This window comes from Oryzias latipes, chromosome 8 (genome assembly GCF_053564925.1).
Source record: "Oryzias latipes strain Hd-rR chromosome 8, Olatipes_Hd-rR_3.1".
NCBI lineage: Eukaryota > Metazoa > Chordata > Actinopteri > Beloniformes > Adrianichthyidae > Oryzias > Oryzias latipes.
The window spans coordinates 10,657,275-10,669,277 of record NC_136244.1 but is presented as its reverse complement, the minus strand read 5'-3'; the positions used below and the strand labels follow the sequence as shown (position 1 = coordinate 10,669,277).

Below are 12,003 nucleotides of genomic sequence, written 5' to 3'. Positions count from 1 at the left end.
CATGTTTTCCGCGGGAGGAGGAAACCCGAATTGTCTTTAAAAGTCTGAACAGAGCATAATTTTATTGTCTTCTTCTGTCTTGTGGCCTTTCATGTAAAACGCCTGTAACTTCTTGCGTTTTGAAGGCCTTCTAAAATGAGGACCCAGATCTGTTTTAATTCTGTCTTAGAACTTTTGTTAGGGAATAAACCTTCTGTGACTTTATCCGGCTGAATCTTGGTCTTTTATCTCTCCCGACTATCAGAACATGCGTGGAAAAATCTCAGAGCGAAATATATTTTCCTACAATACAAAATGCGTAACAGGAACGACCAGTAGGGGGCACTGTTTTTTTTCTTCCGGAAAAATCAAAGGCAGTCAGACAGAGAGTCACGGGAAGAATGGCAGCCCATCTCGGTGGTCAGCGCCCCGAAGTAAGTAGCCTCTATGTTCAACACTAACATCTACTGTCTTCATGTATTGATTGAGTCATTGTCTGGATACGTTTAGAAGGGAAGGCTGATAGGAAAATTCTAATGACCGAGCATTCCACTGGTATTTAAACGCAGCACTTACGGACGAATTTGTGAGATGTGAAAACAGTCTCACGGTAGATCCGTGCGTAACTTTGGCTTCGTGTGTGCTTAACAAGGGATTCGTGCGTGTTTGTTAAAGATGTGTGTGTGTAAGTAGTTTCAAGCTGATGTAATCTTAATTTGTGCATACGTAAATTGCATTTTGTATTTTTTTCATTTTATATTTTTTTAACTTGTACACAAAACGTATTATGTGAGTAACAAATCCCGCATAAATCCTAATTTGTGCACAAATCTTAATTTACGCACGCACAAAGCAAGAATATGCTCTTACAAATCCTAATTTACGCACAAATCAAGAATTACGCACGCACAAATCCGACTGAGTCTAATTTCTCTCCATACGTTTGCTTGAGGCTTCTCCTGGATTCATAAAATTGCGCTCCAAGACCATACACAGGACTATATTTGATAACATTCAGCATTTTCTGCATTTTGCCTCAACAAGAGCGGATAATGCCTCCCAAAAAAAACAACAAAGAAATGGACAATACACTCTCTGTACCTGATGATGAAGAGCAACAGCTAGGCATGATGAAACTCTGAAGCAACTTCTGGATAAAATTACATCAATGGGAGATCGAATAAGTAGAGCTAATCTACATATTGTCAACGTGAAAGAGGGAGAGGAACAGTGGAACGTCTTGTCCTACCTGACGCAGAACCTCTCGAAATGTTCCCTGAATTGGCTGAGAATCCCCCGGAGCTGATGCGGGCTCACTGCTCTGGCCCTCCGCGCAAAACCGGAGAGGCCAAGGACCACCATTCTGAAATGTCTACGCTTCACGGACAGACACCGCAAGTGCCGTGAAGTCAGAGGTGAGAATTGAAGGCAACATAATCCGTTTTACCCCGCATTACAGCGATGCCACGGCCCAACGTAGGCCTTTATGTTATCCAGTTATGGAACAGGCTCATGTTTTGGGCTTCAACATCTTCCTGCTGTATCCTGCTGTCATCAGACTGCATTTATTTGAGGAGGCAAAGGACGCAGAAAAATGCATTGACTCCTTTGGACCAGTCACTAATAATAATACAAATTAATAATAATTTTGCTGGATTTATTTTTTCTGAGACATACTGTATTTGTTTCCTTCCGCATTTTCAACGTAAGACGTCAGCAACGACAGTATAACTGAATGACGTTATCGATGACAGGACAATTTGAGAGCGCAAGAATTGTGAGCTATTAATTTGCATCACCTCAGCTGATATATCCTAAATTTAATCTAATATGCATCACCCCAGGAGAGCCTAAAGGCATTTGTGTTTATTCTAAGTCACTGTATGTAGTGTATGAGTGCCAAAATGGGTGTGTGGGTGTGGGGTGACTGTTATTTCTGTTCCTTGTATCTCTGTTTGATTGTATGTGGCCCTTGCTCTCTGACCGCTCACCTGCTCTTCCTGCATTCATGTTACTGAGAAACAACTACGGAACTATGAATAACTTCAGTGACAATTCATCCTCATCAGAAGATTTTATCTAGATTTGATCTAGATTTCCCCAGCTGTTTAATTATAAATATCAAAATAGGTTGAATGACATAGATCCAGATAGTAACATTTTGAAAAACACCAATAAATGTGCCTATATTACCGACACTACATTTAAAGAAACAATATAATTGGACAACAAGTTATCAATAATTCGCTTCAACAGTAGGAGCTTGTACAGTAACTTTGAAAATATAGTAGAGGACGCGTATCATTCTGTTCCCCGCGCTGCTCTGGGAATTTCCGACAACTGCCTAGTCTATTCTCATCCCAAGATATAAGCAATGGCTAAAATCAGCTAAGCCCATAGTGAGGACCGTGAAGAGATGGACGAATGAGTCAAAGATGTAACTGCAAGCCTGCTTTGACTGAACTGACTGGAGAGTCTTCGAGGCTGCTGCTTCAGACCTGAATGAACTCACTCATCCTACATCAGTTTTTGTGAGGACATGTGTGTGCAGACCAAAACCTTCTGCCCATTCAACAACAACAAACCATGGTTCACTGCTAAGCTTAGGCAACAATGTCAGGAAAAGGTGATCGGGACCGGTACAAGCAGGCCAGGAATAAGTTAACAAAGGAGATCAAGGCCACAAAGAGGACCTACACTGCAAAGATGACGGACCAGTGTTCTGGCAATGACTCTACTGCAGTTTGGAAAGGCCTGCAGACAATCACTAACTACCGGAGACCATCACCTCAGACAGTTACCACCTGGTTTAAGAGCTTAACGACTTCTACTCAAGGTTTGAAAGAACTTCACCTCCCCCCTCGGCCACCATTTCCATCACACAGGATCGACCTGCAATCCCAACCTCCCACATACCTGCCTATGAGGGTCCGTATAAGACATTGTTTATTCTGAACCATTCACATTCATACATTCTTGCTCTCACAGTCATATATACTCTCTTTCGCATACATATATTCTCTTACGCATACATATATTCTCACTTGCACATCCATATATTCTCTCACTCGCATGCATATATATTACTTTACACATACATACATTCTCACTCTCATTGTCACTCTTAAAAAAGAATGTATGTATGTGAAAGACAAGTATATATGTACGTGTGAGGAAGAGTTTATATGTGCGTGTGAGAGAGGAGTATGCATGAAACGGAAGTGACTTTGCATGAAAATGAAGGCACTTTGAATGAAAAGGAAGGCACTTTGCATGAAACGGAAGGCAGATGATTTCTCGTGCTCTGATTGGACAAGAGGCCGCTACCTCCCATTTTGAACACACTGTAAACCCTAACACTTGTACTGACTCATAACTATTAAGGTTACACAACTTAAATGTCATTTTGTAGTTGATTCAACTATAAAGTATTAAGCTCTATCAAGATTTTTTCAAATTTAACTTAACAGTGCTAAATATTTTAAAGCTTATTTGTATCTAGCACTCAAAAATTTTAAGATCCCTGAAGTAGCATCATGACGTCATCACGTACTGGTGGGAGGGTCTTTCGTTTTCTCTACGTTAGCTCAGGTGGCCATGTTGGGTTTGCCGAATGAGAGTATGCGACGTTTGAAATTGAAAGTCGAGCATTTTATTTTTTTGCAAAGCGTTGCAATTTCGTCCCGCTTCAAGACGCCCCAACCTCGGGTTTTTTTTTTCCATCCGCCTCATCGCTGATGGTGCCGTCTTGTCTTCAGCCCTGATTTAATTTGGTAAGTTAAGTATCGTTCATGGTTTATTTTGAATGAATGCTTTAAAAATGCTCTTATACTACAGTAAATGTGGTTTACTGTTGTTTAAACATATGTGTGTTACGATTGTTTTAGAGCTTAATGTGGCAATGTATACATGATTAGTTTGTCATAGCAGACGTATGGCGAGCCAAACCCAAAATGCATTTCTGCCCGTAAGTTACGACAGTGATGAGTTGTTGTTTTTTTTTTCAGAGGTAGAAATGATCTGTTATGCTGCAATCACACTAAATGTGATCCGCGTGTGAAATTCGCGTTGGAGGCCTCTGTCTGTGGCTAAAGTTTGCTGCTGGACATTTGTCCAAAAATGTCACTCAAAGCCTCTAACGGTTGTGTGGGAGGAGCTACCGCCAACAGTATTAAGCCTGGTTGCTACATGGAAGCATTGGGTTTTGAATGCAGCTTTAAGCTTTTATAAATCACTGATCTCCATTATAAAAAAGGTTTTTGTAAAAATAAATTAATCAACGTGCTCGTGTTGTGTTCAGGTACCGAACTACAGAGTGTTCAGTGTTTCACCTCCAGGTAGACGCCAAGGCCAGCCAGGTAACTTGTCTCAGTTACAGGCGGCCTTTGTCTAGAGCTATTTAAAAAAAACAAAAAATGCAATAGGTTGTGTCAATAGGGGGGGGGATGCCCCTTTCCCAGTGCGTAGAGCCGACCAAAAAAACAAGGGTCTTCCAAGCTTTCCGGTCTTGTGCCAGAAGCTCAGTATCCTTCATAGCAACCCCATAAGGTTTAACATCCCCTGCAATAACATCTGTCCACCGAGTACGGGGTTTGCCTCGAGGTCGTTTCCAGCCCGCAGCCCCTGGGTTAAACTCAAAGATGGCCCGCGTCGGATGGTAAGAGGTAAAACGGAGAAGATGGCCGAACCATCTGATGCGGCGTTGCGCAACAAGGCAAGAGGCTTGGGGCTGGCAAGTTTAAGCTCTTAAGGCTTTGTTAGAGACATGTTGGGGCCACTTGATGTTCTCAATGGTCCTGAGAGCCCGGCTGTCGAAGCCATCTATTCTTGCGGCTAAGCTCTTATTTAAGGGCCATGTCTCAGAACCATAAAGCAGAATGGGAAGTACAGCTAGGTTGTAGATCCGGAGCTTTGTCTTGCGCGAGATGTTTTGATGACGCCACAATGGTTTTTTGAGAGACTGCAGGGCTGATGCTGCCAGTGCCCTTCTGCGGGTGATCTCTGGTTTTAGGTCACCGTTAGCCGTCACTATGGATCCCAGGTATGTAAAGCTCTTCACAGGCTCGATGACATTGTTGCCGAGCTGGAGAAGGGGTGGGTCTGGGCCGTCACCAACGTGCATGAATTTGGTTTTTGTCCAGTTCACCATGAGACCATACTTCTTTGCCTCTCTGCTGTAGATGCTCAGAGCAAGTTTTAGCTGGCTAAGGGATGTGCTGAATAGGTTGTGTAGTGCAATAAATGTTTTTTGATGAGAATATAATTGAAACATTTTTTAACATTGAAAAATCTCTTTTGGACTTTTTCAGATACTGAACTTCAGAAAGTTCACCAGAAAGTCACCATTTCACCAGAAAAGAGGTGTCAGTGGGTGAGTTTTATACTTATTTAATACATTCATCCTGAACTATTACCATTATTAGATTTATACGGCAGCATGGAAACATTTATGCACATTTTAACTAGCCAAAGGTCTAAATAGAGTTGAAATTATTTACAATTTAACTAAACATATTTAGATTGCAGGCTGAAGGTGGCACAATGGAATGGAGGTGCAAGTTGTGTTCTGTTACTTTGGCACTATGCAGTACTACATATAATACTGCAGTACTACATAGCCAATATTCCAAAGTGTTTCCACTGCCATGTATGTGGAGACACTTTGGAATATTGTCATGTCTTTATGACAGTATATTACAATAATAAAATGATGTTGCATTAGCACCATTCCGTCATTTGAAACCATGAAAACTCATCTGTCAAGATCTGAAATGGATTTATGTAGAGTAGATGCAGTCAGAGGAAATTGTGCAGTTTTTACATGTTTGTGTAACTTAAAGCTGCCCTTTTCTGAGACCAAGTCCACCAAAACAGACAGGAACTGGCCAGCTTGGTTAGGATTTATGACCTCCAGGTGAATTTCTAATGTGCATAATTCAAAAACGGATAACAATCATTTGTAAACAGCTGTAAGAAGCCAAGGTGTAACTTGCCTTAAAAATGACTTTGGGTCTTTGACCTGAAGTGGATCATGCCATGAACACTGTATTGTCCTCTTACTAGAAATAGACATCTAGAAAAGGTATCATTTTATTATTTCTTAAAGTTCCTTAAATAAATATTGGAAGTGTTTGCTCTGCATTTGCTTCAAAGGTAATGTATATTTCTTTTTATTCTTTTAGGACCAACGTGACGTGAACATGAGACGGGCACTTGTCCTCCTTGCACTTCCTGTTTATCTGCATGAAGATGCCTCCAACCTCTTCAAGACCTGTACAGTAAGTGCACACGACTCCCTGTCAATGGTTTTCACTAATCCTTTAATATTGATTGAGATTTTATTGAGTGACATAATAAATAGGGCAATTGTTTGTAGTTTGTAAACTGAGTGATATTTTTAAATGGTTTTAAAAATGAGACGTAAGATGAAAGGCGAACATCAGGGACTCCTGATTGGAAGGAGTGGGAACCTTTTCGTTTACCTTTTCTGCTCCTGATCCATCATTATTTGAATAAAGAAAAATGAAGCTTTAGTCTTAAATTATTTTATAAATGTCCTCCTTCAGAAAAATGCTAAAGAACTTTTTAAAAACACAATTTTAATTGGAGTTGGTCCTTAAAACATCATAGCCAGTTGATTAAAAGCTAACAGAATGTTAGCATGAAAATATTCCCATTGACAGATGGCAGGAATGTCAGTTTTGGACATTAGTGTGATGAATATCTTTGAGGGTCTGAACTCATCTGTGTTTTTTGTTTTGTATTTTCCAGAATACCAGACCTCACAGACACCACTGCGGGTATCTTCTCAGTTGTCGTGGTGATGCTCCTGATGCTGCCGTCAGTGGTCCCACACATGTGGCTGACTAATCTCTTCTAACTCTTCGGGGACATCTATGCTCTGGACCTACAGCACCCCAAAAAACTTGAACTTGCCTTCATATTTATTCAGAATGCTGTCTTGAGCCTTGAGGACAGCAAACCACTGAAAGGACATTTATTGACGCTGAAGAATGTTTCGTTGAGTGAGTCTTCCAGAATGGACTATTTGTTGGTTTAAGTGTTATGTAACTAATGTGTTTTGTTGTGATCATTTGCTTTTTCTGCCGTACAATACAAAACCAACTCTTTTTGTCAATATGTTGTGTGGCACTCTTATAATGCAGTTTTATTGCACTGATTCTTTCTTCATCCTCTTGATATTTGTGCTTTTTTTTTTAAAAGAGCAATTAAAAAAAGTGTATTAAGCAATCACTATTGTGTGGCCTTCACGTTTGTTGGTTTTTATCAATGTTAGCTTTTAAAATGTAGTGGGGCAGTATCAATATCTCTGTTTAGAATACATTTTAAGCTGAAGAATTTTAAATATTTTCAATGCTACACATTTAATGAGTTAAAGAATTTATAAAGCATTTGAGTGAATTTTACATATTTTATGAGTTGAGTAATATAAAAATATAGTTAGTTTAAGCGTTTTTTAGTTGGAAAATATTAATTAAAGACTTTAAGTAAATAATCTCTCTTTTATGAGTTGAGGAATCTTAATATTTTTTATATGAAATAATACAAATTTAAGCCAACTGACAATATGAATTTTAATAAATGTTAACTTAAAAGTTTTAATAATATAACTTAACTGTTGCGTAATCTGTTACACAATAATTTTTAAATTCAGTCAACTCGCTAGGGATTACAGTGCAGACGCTAACATGAACCAGCAAGAAATCCCAAATTAACAGACTTGTGGTGTGGAAAGGTATGTTTTTCAGCTAGCAGTAATAATCAAAGTATCCGTTCTCTGTTTTAAAATGAGATTGCCACAGAACCGTATGTTATCTCATACTGGAACAGCTTTGGATGTAGAATTCAGTGGGAAAAGGTTTGGACCCTGCCACAAAAGTATATCATCACCAATAAAATCAGATAAATTTCTTTCAAAATTCTTCACAAATTTTATCCAGTGAAACATTTCTTTACTAAGTTTAAAAAAGATCTGGACATAAACTGTTCATTCTGTCATTCCTCACCAGAAACTGTGCCTCATCTTATTTGGTTTTGCTATTTCACTCAACTATTTTGGAAAGATGTGATACATTTTATAAGAACTCATCTATGTGAAGATTATAGATTATTTTACGAGCATATTATTTTTGGATATTTTACACAAGGAAGACTTAATGCAGAAAAAATATATGTAGTTAATTTACTTATAATTATGGCTAAATACTTTATACACAAGTGTAAATATGCCAACAAAAAAACAGTGTTTTATGTTTTTCAGAAAGAAATGGTTTTGTATGTGAACAGTATTAAATCTTCCACTAACAAAAAAGCTGTCAGAACAGTTGAAACATGGTCTCTCCTGAAACTTTAACAGATTCCTTTGCCTTATTATTTTTGTTTTCTTTTTGCATAACCTTTTTTACATGGTTATCATTATGTTTTTTTTGTTCATTCTCATGGCAAACGTGAAGATTGTATTTTGCACACAGTGGAGTTTTGTGTTTGGTATTTTGTATGTGCAAGATATTGTTAATAAAGTTTATTTAAAAAAAAAAAACGAACCGGCAAGAAGGAGCCACGGGGGTCCTGCAGCCATCGGAACCTTAACAAATATTTCATCTCCACCTCACCGTTGCCTTTTTTAAGAAATGACAGCTGGTTTTCCCACATTTATATGTAGTTATTGATCGAAAACAAGAGGAATTTGTTTTAATGTAAATGCGTGTTCCGGCGTCTACAGGAAGTGTCGCCCATAATTCACACAAAGGCTCATGGGGGCTAGGAATAAGGTGGATACGGATTTTCTGTTTCGGTGGCACTTCTATTACCATTATTGGTATTTGAGACATTCCTTTGTGTCTCTAGAGATGCAGACAGATTTGTGACCACTTGAGGTGAAGATAAAATATTTCTTAAGGTTCCGATGGCCTGCTGCAGGACCTCCGTGGCTCCTTCTTATTGGTTCATGTTAGCGTCTGTTCAAAATGGGAGGTGGCGGCCTCTCGTCCAATCAGAGCACGAGAAATCATCTGCCTTCCGTTTCATGCAAAGTGCCTTCCTTTTCATTCAAAGTGCCTTCATTTTCATGCAAAGTCACTTCCGTTTCATGCATACTCCTCTCTCACACGCACATATAAACTCTTCCTCACACGTACATATATACTTGTCTTTCACATACATACATTCTTTTTTAAGAGTGACAATGAGAGTGAGAATGTATGTATGTGTAAAGTAATATATATGCATGCGAGAGAGAGAATATATGGATGTGCAAGTGAGAATATATGTATGCGTAAGAGAATATATATGCATGCGAGAGAGAGAATATATGGATGTGCAAGTGAGAATATATGCATGCGTAAGAGAATATATGCATGCGAAAGAGAGTATGTATGTGCAAGAGAGAATATATGTATGCGAAAGAGAGTATATATGACTGCGAGAGCAAGAATGTATGAATGTGAATGGTTCAGAATAAATAATGTCTTATACGGCCCCTCATACCTGCCCCCTCATCTGCACTGAGGATCTGTGAACGAGATGTTCGCCAACAGTTCCAGAAGCAGAAGATCAGAAAAGCTACAGGAGCCAATGGAGTCTCTCCCTCCTGCCTGAAAGTCTGTGCTGACCAGCTAGCTCCCATCTTCACCAGGATCTTCAAAAGCTTCCCAGAGATGTGTGTGGTCCCTGCTTGTCTCAAACTCTCCACCATCATCCCTGTCCCCAAAAAGTCCCCAGTCACAGGATTAAATGACTACAGACCAGTTGCCCTGACCTCTGTGGTCATGAAATCTTTTGAACGACTGGTGGTGCTGGACCACCTGAAGGTCATCGCTGACCCTCCACTAGACCCCTTGCAGTTTGCCTACAGAGAGAATAGGTCAGGGGATGACGCAGTCAACATGGCTCTCCACTACATCCTGCACCATCTTGACTTTGCAGACACGTATGCACGGGTCCCATTTGTGGACTTTAGCTCTGCATTTAATACCATTGTCCGAGAGCCTTTTTACCACAAACTGTCCCAGCTCACCGTGCCTCTCCCCACCTGTCAGTGGATCACCAGTTTCCTGACTGACAGGAGGCAGCAGCTGAAACTGGTACGCTTCACATCAAGCACCCGGATCCTTAACAGTGGTGCTCCCCAGGGGTGTGTTCTCTCCACTCTGCTCTTCTCCCTCTACACCAGGGGTCGGGAACCTATGGCTCGCGAGCCATATATGGCTCTTTTGATGGTCACATGTGGCTCGCAGACAAATCCTTAATTTTACTTTTTTTTTTTCATCAGACCAGTCCTTCCCGGGTGCGATGCGATGCCAGAGGCGCGGAGTAGTATCGGTGCTTGGAGAGAAAACTATCAGTTTACTATTATCTATTATTTCACAGAGTTTGTACCAGCCGGAAACCTTTGAATTGCCGTGCCTAAAACGGCGCGCTCCCGTCTTTGAGGAAGAGCGCGCAGTTTCGGGGACGGGATGTGAGAGGGAGAAAGCAGAGGGTGGGGGTGGGGGGACAGGCAACAGGTGAATCGCGCAGGGATAGTAAAAGACCCGCTGTCCGTCACTCACTGCAGCGTGTGAGTGTGTGTTTGGTTCCATATCTGTCTCATATCTATAGAACATTCAGACCTACGATCACGTTTAAAGTCTCAACGCCTGCATGAAGCAGAAACTCACCACGTATCAACCAGACTAGACCATCAGCAAAACCACCACGAGAAATACTCATCATTTATTAGCAACAGAATAACAATGTTATGAAAAAGAATCCACAGACTTATTGTACTTTAAAAATGTTGAAATTACATCAAATGCACACATTCACTTGTATATTTAGTTTTAAACATATTGTCGCGGTCTGACTTGGACTGGGTGACTGGGCCGCGTTAAAAGTTCTGGAGTTCATGGAACGCATCAAGCAGAGATCTGATTGGCCCTCAGTTCTGTCGCTCAGGTGGTTGTTAGGTAGTTTGGACCAATGGGGTTCAGCTATGGGCCGAATAAGGGAAATGGGAGGGCTGATGCGGCAGTGAGAGAATATAAAGTTGGGAGAAGCGCTCTCTCTCGTCTCGGCGGGAGAGATTCAGGAGTTGCTGAATTAATTGTACGGCGTTCGTTGCGGTCTGCAGTCACCAGAATAAAGAACCTGAAAAGAGGTTAAGTCTCCGTGGCTCAGTGTGGGAAAGGGACGCTACATTATTGTATGGCTCTTTTGAAATTACATTTAAAAATATGTGGCGTTTATGGCTCTCTTGGCCAAAAAGGTTCCCGACCCCTGCTCTACACCAATCACTGCAGATCAAGAGCACCCTCTGTGAAACTCTTGAAGTTTGCAGACGACACCACAGTCTTTGGGCTCATCTGGTGCAGCCAGAACCACCTGGAGTTGAACCCACTTAAAACAGTGGAGATGACAGAGGACTTCAGGAGGAACCCCCCCTACCCCCCCCCCCTACCCCACCCCCCACCCACAATTCTCAACAGCACTGTACCCTCAACAGGCTCTCACAGTATCCTAGGGTCCACCATCTCACGGAACCTTAAGTGCACCGCTCACATTGACTTACTCCGGAAAAAGGCTCAGCACAGATTGTACTTCCTGCGACAACTCAAGAAGTTCAACCTGCCTCAGGAGCTGCTGATTATCTTCTACACGGCAATTATCCAAGCTGTCCTGACCACATCCATCACGGTCTGGTTTGGATCAGCAACTACACACGACAGGAACAGACTATAGATAATCATCAAATCTGCTGAGAGGATTATTGGTTCCACTCTTCCCTCCATTCAGGACCTGTACCGGTCCAGAGTCAGAAGGCGGGCTGGCAGAATTGCAAAGGACACCTCTCATCACTGCCTTTTCAGCCTTCTCACGTTTGGGCGGCGCTTTAGGACTACGCGCCCCAAAACCACTCGCCAAAAGGACAGCTTCTTCCCCAGAGCTGTCACTCTAATGAACTCCTGACTCCAGACCACTCAAGAACACTGAACAAAACCACAGAAACTGTCACATCAGAACTAC

The 12,003-nt window shown here is 41.1% G+C and overlaps 1 protein-coding gene across 7 annotated transcripts in view; it reads right to left on the bottom strand.

The window, feature by feature from the left end:
* atf7ip2 (activating transcription factor 7 interacting protein 2) overlaps window positions 1–12,003 on the bottom strand; it is a 39,800-nt gene that overhangs the window by 23,097 nt on the left and 4,700 nt on the right. The gene's annotated exons all lie outside the window — the stretch shown is intronic.